The sequence below is a fragment of the Lampetra fluviatilis genome, chromosome 28 (genome assembly GCF_964198595.1).
Source record: "Lampetra fluviatilis chromosome 28, kcLamFluv1.1, whole genome shotgun sequence".
NCBI lineage: Eukaryota > Metazoa > Chordata > Hyperoartia > Petromyzontiformes > Petromyzontidae > Lampetra > Lampetra fluviatilis.
Window position 1 is genome coordinate 5,691,783 of NC_136302.1, and position 12,472 is coordinate 5,704,254.

The 12,472-nt window shown below is 44.8% G+C and overlaps 1 protein-coding gene across 3 annotated transcripts in view; it reads right to left on the reverse strand.

The window, feature by feature from the left end:
• The window catches only part of VEPH1 (ventricular zone expressed PH domain containing 1), a 192,773-nt gene that overhangs the window by 70,928 nt on the left and 109,373 nt on the right, over positions 1-12,472 (reverse strand). The gene's annotated exons all lie outside the window — the stretch shown is intronic.

Sequence of the window (12,472 nt, forward strand, 5' to 3'; positions counted from 1 at the left end):
TCGGTTTTTTGTATCTTATTAGAAAGCTTTACCAAGGCTTTTCTTTGTTTTTGTCCCCCTTCATTACAGCTAAACTAAAATCTACACGCAACAAATTACAGTACATTTTCCTGAATTCCAATTACTCACAAGTGATCATCACAGTTCCCCGGGGTAATTATGAAACACGCTTTTTGCGACATGAGATGAGACACGGCGGTCGTAAGCATTAAGGATTCTACGCCACTTGGTCGACTGGAAAAAGGCGCCGCACTGAGCTCCTAATGATGGAAGCTGATTATAATGAAAGCATTACATGGCTTCTCGACGGATGGTTAGGGTTACCAACAAAATACGATGGAGCGTTAGTGCAGAAAATGGCATTCTCATTTCACACAGCCATATAATACGACTGATAGAACGATTAAAAAAACACGTGAAATTACTTACATCTATTCATTCATATTGTGGAAAGTGCACATTTCGCGAATGATGTCGATGGCTGTAAGTATCCGTAGGTGGTTTACGTGGCCTGAAAAGTGGTTGGTAAAGGGCCCCAGTGGTATTTTCAGTCAGAGACTGTGAAATTGAACTTGAAATACCTGCATTTGGCCCATGTGGAAATGGGAAAACGTGGCCTCACGTAACCTCAGTAAAGTGCGTAAATAACAGGAAAGTGCCTGCAATTACGGCATCATCGATGGATCTGTCACAAGCGGTGATGCGCATCTACTTAATGATACGATTTTACTATTTGATTAAATGTGATTGCTGCATTTGTAAATCTCACGTGCCAATGTAAAGTTTCATTTCGGTGTGGTGTATATTCCAAACGGGGTTGAGCCTTGGTACGTTGGTTATCCCACTGTGCCATGAACCCGGTGACCCGAGCGATGCACAGTCAGGGCTAACATCAATGGCAAGTGATATTAGAACCGATTCTCTACACGTACTCCCTCCCCTCCTTCCCCAACCCACTTTGGCCAGTGTTGTGAGCTTTCGTCAAACAAAGCCCATCACCAACATGACCAGCAAAGTCCTTCATATATTGGTGGATTGAGAATCAGATTACATTTTTCATGTTATTTTCCGCCGATGAAACGCAGAATGTCAAACCCAGTCCAGAGTTGACAATTGCTACTTAATAAAATTTGCCTTGAAAGTCATTAGACGTATGGACTAAAACACATCGTTATGACTATGTGGAGATACAGAATGGTCTTGTGCTCATATATCCTTGTACTCCAAAGACGATTGGAGGCTGAGCTGATCTCTATTGATGGTCCTAAGCCAAAGGTGAACATCCCACACCCCCAGAGTGGGGCCCAATCAGCAGGATCAACTAAACTATGTTTTTATTTTGTCAGGTAAGGGCTACTGAGCCCTGAGCCCTTTAGCGAACATCACTCGGCCCGAAAGACCATCAAGCTGAATGTATATGTGCACATAAAGACAAAGATCCCCCTTATAGCCTTAACAGACTGTAGGGGCAAGTGCTTTTAGCGAGCACCTATAAAGGCCGGCATGGCACACGAGGGGGTGCGTGGCCAACACCACGCCCGCCGCCTTTGTCTCCCAAGTGGCGATGATTACACATCGCACCAGGTACTCATTTGAGGCTGAGTCGACCTAGGGGAGGCCCAGGGCCGGTTCAAATAATTGTCACTGATGTTGGCCAGTGAGCGAGAATCGAACCAGGTTTGTAGCGCAGCACGCTAACCGCTACACTACCGCTCCCCACATGAATACATACATACATGCACGGCTGTTCACGCATGCATTTGAATGCTGTTGGCTCAAAGAATGAACTAAAACTAAACTAAGCAATAGTTTTACTAAGCTATTTTTATTTTAACAGGTAAGGCCCACTGAGCTATACAGCTCTTTTTTAGAAGCGACTTGGCCACAAAATGATAACGAAGTGGCTTGTCATGTGGAAATGTATATCAGCCAAATACTCAAAAAATAATGACTTCCCACAAAGCGGTACCACATTTTATCAACCGCCAAGGAATAAAGTGAGAGAGTAAGCAAACATAAACAATGAACAAAAATACGTTTATGCCACAAAATGCATAAAGGCTAAAACAATCTGGGGGTGTGGTTCGGTTTATTGAGAAGTCACCACCACACGAAGAGAATTATGAGGACCCCAGAGCTGTGGTGTGGGGGCCATACGAAGGGCTTCAAGCCTGTGGCGTGAATGGGTCCTGTATATAGGGGCTGACACATGGGGCATGGTGAGGCCCTGCTCTGGGGCTTCTTGTATCCAGACACTCCACGTACAAGAACCTTTTGATCCTAGAACGTTCATGCGTGCAAATCACTGGCAGACACGAGAAAGGGTTCGCATGCCACTGCACTGCTGTGCATGGAATTGAACGTTTCAATTTGCCCTGGCAGCCTCCCCATAACTTCTGCTGGGAATGTCCAAAGGCATGACGTCCGCAATCAGGTTGATGCCGATGACCCGTGTGACATCATTTGTCAGAGCAGGTCCTTTAATGATTGAGCTTAAATACAAAAAGTGAAACTGTCTGTAACCAAATGATATTTTCAACCAGTTTAACAAAATTACAACAGTTGCTATGTAATTATCATGAGTCAGTTTTCCGTCGCAAAATAACATTTCGAACCTCAAATGCGTCCTCGCTTGTTTACATCGTCAACAGCAGCCATGAGCTATCCACTGCTGAATGTAGGCCTCCCAAAGCCTATCACTCTCGGTCTCACACCACACCAATCCCACTAGCTCCTGCACGCAAGCTGATTGTATCCCTCCATCTCTGGTTAAATACAAGACATGGACACATATCTGCACTGCGTATCCTATTACGTGCAATTTGCCAGCTTAAGTACGAGACTTCAAGTGTTCATCTAAATCACGGTTTTTTTGTCTAATATTGAACTTTTGCTTCGAGGCATTGCCTAAGCTTGTCATCATGTGTAAAGTAGTTATTAAACACGGTCCCAATGAAGTCACAATAATCTGTTATCGTTTGCCACTGTCGGTGTGCAAATGATTTGGCAGATATCCAAAATAATACGGAACCTCGACATCCATGTCATTGAGATGCTTGAATTTCAGTGGATCTCTCTGTCACGAGTGTCGTTACCCCCAAAGCCCGTAATCCAACTAACTGCCTTTCGCAAGAAAGCTAATCGTCTTCATGCACATGCGCAGGAGTGTGTGGATGCACGCGCGCACGTGTGTGTGCCTGTGCACGCACAGGCCTTTGCTATGTGGGTTTATACTTGATTTTAGAGTTGTTCACCAACGAGTGTTCCGAGGGCTTTTCAGAGCCATTCGCCCCCCCCCCCCTTAGAGGAAGTCACACATGGGGCCTTTAAACCAACAATTAACTTTAGCACCGAATGCCCCAACACTGTCCATGTGTTAAGTAAAATTCGCCGCCAAAGCACTGAACCCACGTTACACATGGACTGGGAACTGCCCATTGGTTTGTGTGGCCTTGTTCGTTACTCAGCGACACCCAACAGCAGAATTCGACAGTCGTGAGTTTGTTCCCCGATCAGCAAGACTAATCCTACGTTCCTGAGTAAAATATCTTGTCATTTGTAAGTACCTGGTTCAGGGCATTAACATCAGCACTGAGGAGGTGCCTATGCATAGCACTGATCACACCATCCCATAATAGCCGTAAGAGGTGAGAATTAAGAGCAATTGTACCAGTTGCCTAACAAAGAGCTCTTTGTCCTTAAATATAAGGGGTGAGAGGGGGCATTTAAATTTGTGTTTTCGCAAAAAAACAGAAAGTCACGCTGACCCAGTGTTCGGCCTGGTTGGAAGTCATGCCTTTATTTACTAATTGTATAATATTACATCGGTGCATGCCATCTCACATCTATGTAATGAGCAGCTGTTTTGTCTGTTGGTTCTGAGAACTCCAAGACCGCTCTGCCAATCCCATTAAATGAAGCATCCGTTGAAAGCTTAGTATATGTTTGAATTTTGAAGAAAAAATAATCCCAAACAATTCCTCTTGTTAACCCGGTGCCCTTTGTCTGTGCCTCAGAGTTGTGGCCATTTATATCTGTGAGACACTGTGTGCATCACAAATGTAATTACTGTTTTTTTTATGTAAAGGCTTTACCCTTTCTGGCATAAATACAGGAGGTGTTAAGATGTTCAAACACAAAATAGAGACCTACCACAAGGCATCAAGTGTGCATCAAGTCTGCATTAACCAAACAAATATGCGTTGATAGTGTTTGCACTGCCCTTGACAGTGATTGGCCTACACCAGATACCACCTTATTGCCATTGTCTCACCAGTGATAGACCAAAGGCCTCCAAAGTCAAACAGTACAAAGATAATGTAAACACCAAAGCATTAAAAGGGTAAGGCCCTTCTCATCATTCAGTGTATTGATGCTGGCAAATGGATCACAGAGATACTTTCTTATTACTGTTGAAATCACACCAATGGATGGCTGTAATATTTTCCTGTGGCTCTTTTGCAACTGTTACATTTGTCTCCGGAACCTACCTTTAAACATTATTGTGCCAGACATTGTGTGATCAAGGTGTTGGGATGTTATCTGCCTCGCCTGGTTTACAGCAGGTCGTGGGTTCGATCCCAATCCTGACGCCTGTATATTTGGAATTTGAATGTTCGCCCTGTAGTCGCGTGGATTTTTTCTCTGGGTCGTCCGGTTTTCTCCTCCACGTTTATAAACACGCGTTTAGAGTATTTGGCTGTGATAAATGTCCACGTGATAAGCCACCTCCTTGAGCTTTCATTTGTGGCCAGGTCGCTTCTGAAAAATATATATATAGCTCAGTGGGCTTTACCTGGTAAAACAAATAAATTATATTATAGTTATTGTTTCAATGTGTAATTTTAAATTCATCAAATTAAATCCACCAAATCACCATGGGGTGAATAAACCCCCTCCATGAATACATTTCCATTGAATTTCAACGGACTGCCCACTCATATTATTTATAACCTCTAAACCAAAAATGTCTTGACTGGCCCCCATTCTTGTATATATGAGTGTTGCCATCTGATGGCATGAACATTTAAATGAACTTTCGCACATTTCTTCAATGTCTAGTAACTAGGACCATAGTTCAACGTTCACTCCCGGAGAATAAAAAAATAAGAACGAGGGAAATACGCGCCCCTGACTCTCATGGCCCCCAAGATTGTTGGCTGACGCTACCATCACTGAGTCCACGAAAGCCCCCAGCTACAAGTCCCCAGAGCCAGCCTTGGCTGGACCCTCCAGCAATCCCACATGCCTGTGACGCCTTCTGAATCAGTGGATAATCATCGTTCATCGTAGTCATGCTCAAAACTCAAACATATTTCAAACAACAACAACAACAATAGAGAATGCGATGTCAGCAATATCACACTGCCGTGTTGTTATCCGTTATGCCAGGCGTGCGTTGACTCGCTTATTGGCATCTGTTTTAGATAATACAACCCTGAGGTCACTTTGCACAGGCCTGGTCGCGCTTTCAGGAACTTCAACTTTTAAACACACTGAAGAGAAGGTCCAGTGTTGCTCAGTGATCCACTGTCGGTTTTCAGTGTCTCATGAAACATTCTAATTACCCTATTATGTAGCTGTTTACAAAATACCGCGTTACAAAGAAACAAGCTGTTCTTACTCTTTGGTTCCTTCGCTAAATTCACGTAGTTAGAAATAAAATAAAACAAATCACGACGTTTCGATCGCAACACAAGCGGCCGTCATCAGGCAAAGGAGTCAGCCTCTAAAGAGGCCTCTTTGCCTAATGACGACTGCTCGTGTTGCGATCGAAACGTCGTGATTTGTTTTATTTTATTTTATTTCTACCTACGTGAATTTACCGAAAGAACCAAAGAGTATGGATTCCTGCAGTCACGAAAGCTTCAAATCAAGCCGTTCTTATTATCCCTCACGTAGTTGTGAAAACAAAGCTTGAGTTGACCGCAGGCCTTAGGCGCAGATGCTGTGTGCATTTACAATTAGATTCCATAGAAAACCAAAGTGTTTTGTATTGTATTGAAAGGGCCTGATTTTGTCCGATCTCGGAGGCTAAGCAGGTGTGAAGCTGGTTAAGGCTTGGTGATCACCAGTACAAGCCAGATGAAGAAAAAATTAACCCGTAAAAACAAAGTTTTTCACTATAAATCCTTTATATGCGTAGCGGCTAGAGTCCTCTCGTCCTCTGGCTTGAGATGGCTGCCACCTATGGGTCAGATGATTGCCTGCCACCATTAAGCAATTGGTAATTAAATATAATTAATTTTTTCCTAAAAAGTGTAAAATTTTGGAAAAAAATTTTCACGAAAATAAATTGTCACGCACAACGAGTCTGTGTGCAAAATGTCAGCTCGATTGGATCACGGGAAGTGGGTTAAAAAACGACCGAAAGATTTGCACGGTCGTAAGCACGCAAGCAAGCAACTGAACTTAATATAAAGGATTTAAAAAGAGGGGCCAACGAACCCCTTTTGGTCTCAAGATCGGTCTTTCGAGATCAGGGTCATGAACGTTCTAATTGCTTCGTCCTAGGCAGTAAGTTGATCCTGATCTCTGGAGTACCAGCGCAGCGTATCTGATACAATGGCTTAATCCTCCGTGTCTCTTGGCTGCCAATCTCTACGCTGCTAAGGTCACGCAAAAAGGGGGTTACTTTGACGACGTGACATCGAGTTTTTTTTCTCCTCCTTAAACAGCTGCATCAATAGATTATTTCTTTGAAAAACTAAATGTTGAAAGTATTTTCTTTTTCTGCTCTGTATTTTTTTCATTTGCCATTACTGCCATCCTGCCACTCAAACTCGTGCGGAGGAGTTGTTTTGAAATAAACCTTTGATGAGCACAGAATTCACACTCGTTATACCCACCGCAGGACTGTAAATGATTTAATGCATTCAATAGAAGACGGAAAACAAACACCTTTGACCAATTTACTGAGACTGACATTATTTTAAGGGGTTTCAAAATTAGAATATACGATCCCCACGTGGCACACGGATCGAGGTAGCATTTGCTCATCGTGCATATCTGCACCACGCGCACGTGTTTTGGCTGTTGAAATTCATCGGCGAGGTGCAGCTGTCTTGGGGACCAAACCGAAACTTTCCGTGACATCTGTATACACACTGCGGAGCCGCGCGCAGTGGGAAACCTGCAAAATGAGTGTGTTCGGCCGCTTTTCCATTGCGCCACCATACATGGTGAAAACGTCAACACAGCCCGGCCCGTTGTGTGTTGCCGAGGTCACGTCTCTGTACGACGACGATGGGTGACCGGGCCTCTTCTCGTGCCCCCCCCACCCCCAGGCTGTGGAATTCACTTCTACTGGGCCTTCGCTCTGCTAACTGCCCCCCACCCCCCCACCTCGTTTTATTCTCTGATTAGCACGGTTGGCTGCATACGGTACGAAAGAAGTTCAACATACATACACTCACCCACTCATTGACCCACTCACGGTTGGCTACATACGGTACAAAAGAAGTTCAACATGCATACACTGACCCACTCATTGACCCACTCACGGTTGGCTACATACGGTACGAAAGAAGTTCAACATGCATACACTGACCCACTCATTGACCCACTCACGGTTGGCTACATACGGTACAAAAGAAGTTCAACATACATACACTGACCCACTCATTGACCCACTCACGGTTGGCTACGTACGGTACAAAATAAGTTCAACATGCATACACTGACCCACTCATTGACCCACTCACGGTTGGCTACATACGGTACAAAAGAAGTTCAACATGCATACACTGACCCACTCATTGACCAACTCACGGTTGGCTACGTACGGTACAAAAGAAGTTCAACATGCATACACTGACCCACTCATTGACCCACTCACGGTTGGCTACATACGGTACAAAAGAAGTTCAACATGCATACACGGACCCACTCATTGACCCACTCACGGTTGGCTACGTACGGTACAAAAGAAGTTCAACATGCATAAACTCACCCACTCATTGACCCACTCACGGTTGGCTACGTACGGTACAAAAGAAGTTCAACATGCATACACTGACCCACTTATTGACCCACTCACGGTTGGCTACATACGGTACAAAAGAAGTTCAACATACATACACTGACCCACTCATTGACCCACTCACGGTTGGCTACATACGGTACAAAATAAGTTCAACATGCATACACTGACCCACTCATTGACCCACTCACGGTTGGCTACGTACGGTACAAAAGAAGTTCAACATGCATACACTGACCCACTCATTGACCCACTCACGGTTGGCTACATACGGTACAAAAGAAGTTCAACATACATACACTGACCCACTCATTGACCCACTCACGGTTGGCTACGTACGGTACAAAATAAGTTCAACATGCATACACTGACCCACTCATTGACCCACTCACGGTTGGCTACATACGGTACAAAAGAAGTTCAACATGCATACACGGACCCACTCATTGACCCACTCACGGTTGGCTACGTACGGTACAAAAGAAGTTCAACATGCATAAACTCACCCACTCATTGACCCACTCACGGTTGGCTACATACGGTATAAAAGAAGTTCAACATGCATACACTGACCCACTCATTGACCCACTCACGGTTGGCTACATACGGTACAAAAGAAGTTCAACATGCATACACTGACCCACTCATTGACCCACTCACGGTTGGCTACGTACGGTGCGAAAGAAGTTCAACATGCATATACACAAATTGCACCTCGAGACGCAACTTGTTTTGAAGGGCTTTTTCTATTTCTTGAATGTTTTGTTTTTGGGGTTGTTTTTTTAAATTGGAGTGAGCCTGCATGTGTGCGTGTGTTTGTACAGCACCTTGTGATCTCTGGGTAGATAGTTTGTAAATTTATATAAATATATGTATATATTTTTTCTCATTATTTAAAACATTTTTATGTTATGTTGAGTTTGAGTTTTAATGCGATGGCACTTTGAGTGGTAGCTTTGTGCCTTCACTTGACTTGAAAGGTGCTTTAGAAGTGTAAATTATTATTACTATAGTATTTACTATAGCATTTTCACTTTCGATCAGCACGGTTGGCTGTGTAAGTTCAACATACATACATGCAGGCAAAATATGTGCGTATATATTGTAGCTGGGTGACAGTGCCATGATTCTGAGCCAGCAACTTTGGCATGTCAGCATTCAGTACGGCGTTATTCATCGGAGTGAAAAAAGGTTCCCATTGTATCGTGATTTGGATGACCTCAGCACAGGCGTAAAGGGATTGCACACAAAATTCACCGTAAATTGATACGTGGACTCGATTTGGCAGCAGCCAAAGTTGAACATTTAAAATAACAGCAACCGTAACAATTGTACTCTCGCCTTCAGAACAAAGTGTATATGTGTGTGTGGAGAGCGGTGGTGCTGCGGTTAGCACACTTCACTACGACGACCCAGGTTCGATTTCTGCTTATGGCCAACACCAGTGACGATTATCTGAACCGGTACTGGGCCTCCCCTAGGTCGATGCAGCCTCAAATGAGTGCCTGGTGTGGTGTGTAGTAAACATCGCCACTAAGGGAGACAAAGGCGGCCAGGCGTGGTGATGGCCACACACCCTCTTGTGTGCCATATAGGCCTTCAAAGGTGCTCGCTAACAACACTTGCCCCAACAGTCTGTTACAGGCTATACGGAGAATCTTTGTCTTTGTGGATATTAGATGATGATAAATCTTGACTTAAAGCTTTCGTGACTGCAGGAATTCATATTCTTGGGTCTTTCGGTAAAGTCACGTAGATAGGTTCAAAGAAACCTACAGTGAGGGAAAAAAGTATTTGATCCCCTGCTGATTTCGTAGGTTTTCCCACTGACAAAAAAATGATCAGTCTATAATTTTAATGGTAGGTTTATTTGAACAGTGAGGGACAGAATAACAACAAAATCCAGAAAAACGCATGTCAAAAATGTTATAAATTGATTTGCATTTTAATGAGGGAAATAAGTATTTGACCCCTCTGCAAAACATGACTTAGTACTTGGTGGCAAAACCCTTGGCGATCACAGAGGTCAGACGTTTCTTGTAGTTGGCCACCAGGTTTGCACACATCTCAGGAGGGATTTTGTCCCACTCCTCTTTGCAGATCTTCTCCAAGTCATTAATGTTTCGAGGCTGACGTTTGGCAACTTGAACCTTCAGCTCCCTCCACAGTTTTCTATGGGATTAAGGTCTGGAGACTGGCTAGGCCACTCCAGGACCTTAATGTGCTTCTTCTTGAGCCACTCCTTTGTTGCCTAGGCCGTGTGTTTTGGGTCATTGTCATGCTCGAATACCCATCCACGACCCATTTTTAATGCCCTGGCTGAGGGAAGGAGGTTCTCACCCAAAATGTGACGGTACATGGCCCCGTCCATCGTCCCTTTGATGCAGTGAAGTTGTCCTGTCCCCTTAGCAGAAAAACATCCCCAAAGCATGTTTCCACCTCCATGTTTGACGGTGGGGATGGTGTTCTTGGGGTCATAGGCAGCATTCCTCATCCTCCAAACACGGCGAGTTGAGTTAATGCCAAAGAGCTCCATTTTGGTCTCATCTGACCACAACACTTTCACCCAGTTGTCCTCTGAATCATTCAGATGTTCATTGGCAATCTTCAGACAGGCATGTATATGTGCGTTCTTGAGCAGAGGGACCTTGCGGGCGCTACAGGATTTCAGTCCTTCACGGCATAGTGTGTTACCAACTGTTTTCTTGGTGACTATGGTCCCAGCTGCCTTGAGATCATTGACAAGATCCTCCCGTGTAGTTCTGGGCTGATTCCTCACCGTTCTCATGATCATTGCAACTCCACGAGGTGAGATCTTGCATGGAGCCCCAGGCCGAGGGAGATCGACAGTTCTTTTGTGTTTCTTCCATTTGCGAATAATCGCACCAACTGTTGTCACCTTCTCACCAAGCTGCTTGGCGATGGTCTTGTAGCCCATTCCATCCTTGTGTAAGTCTACAATCTTGTCCCTGACATCCTTGGAGAGCTCTTTGGTCTTGGCCATGGTGGAGAGTTTGGAATCTGATTGATTGATTGCTTCTGTGTACAGGTGTCTTTTATACAGGTGTAGTGGTGATACGCGCTGGGGGTATACGTCGTGTGCCAGCGCGTATGTACGGGTGTGTGTGTGGTGACGCGCGCTGACGGGGAGGAGCAGGCGTCAGCGCGGGTGGGGGTAGTGCTGCTGATTGGCTGTGTGCCGGTGACGCGCTGAGAGGGAGTGATCGGGTGGCAGCGCGGTGTGATTAGTCGAGGAGTGGAAACACGCGCTGGGCGGAAACGGATCGTAGAGATAGCGCATGGTGATTGGGTAACTGAGGAGCGGTGCCGACGTTGAGGTCCGCATCCGCTCCGTCTCCCGGGAGGAAGGGGTATATAAGGTGATGCACAGAGGAGTAGAGGGAGGAAGTGGAACCATCTAGGAATGAAGACGAAGGTGCAGAGATAGAGCCCGGAGAGGAGAGTAATGGAGAGTAATGTAGAGTAATGGAGAGTAATGTAGAGTAATGGAGAGTAATGTACAAGGTGTAGCCAGAGAGAGAGAAAGGTCTACACGAGCCGAGTAATGCATACGGTGTAGCCAGAGAGAGTGTAAGGTCTACACGAGCCGAGTAATGCATACGGTGTAGCCAGAGAGAGTATAAGGTCTACACGAGATAGGTACTGAAGAGTGTGTGGCCGGAGTTGTAAGGTCTACACGAGACGGGTACTGAAGAGTGTGTAGCCAGATGTGTAAAGTCTACACGAGACGAGTAAAGAGTGTAGCAGAGGCGCAGAGTCTACACGAGACGAGAGAAGAGTGTAGCCGAGGCGCGGAGTCTACACGAGGCACAGAGAGCCAGCAGCACAGAATCTACGGGAGTCGAAAGAAGTGTGGAGCGGAGAAAAGAGGTCACGAGTTGTATCGTTGTATGGTGACCGTACTGTGAAGAAGAGAGGCCACGCGTTGTATCGTTCAAGTCAAGATTTAATAAAAGAAGTGTGTTCCCGTCAAAGGAGTTTCCTGCCGTCATTTCCAATACTTCACAGGTAACAAGCTGAGATTAGGAGCACTCCATTTAAGAGTGTGCTCCTAATCTCAGCTCATTACCTGTATAAAAGACACCTGGGAACCAGAAATCTTTCTGATTGAGAGGGGGTCAAATACTAATTTCCCTCATTAAAATGCAAATCAATTTATAACATTTTTGACATGCGTTTTTCTGGATTTTGTTGTTGTTATTCTGTCTCTCACTGTTCAAATAAACCTGCCATTAAAATTATAGACTGATCATTTCTTTGTCAGTGGGCAAACGTACAAAATCAGCAGGGGATCAAATACTTTTTTCCCTCACTGTATCTACATGACTGGAGAAATCCCACACTGGTTTCCTCTTTATCTAGAGGAAACCAGAGTGCCTGAATAAAGCCCACACTTGCAAAGGTAGAACACTAAAACATCACACACATAGCCTGCCAAAAAAAACAGTTTGCTGGACTATCTTTTAGAAC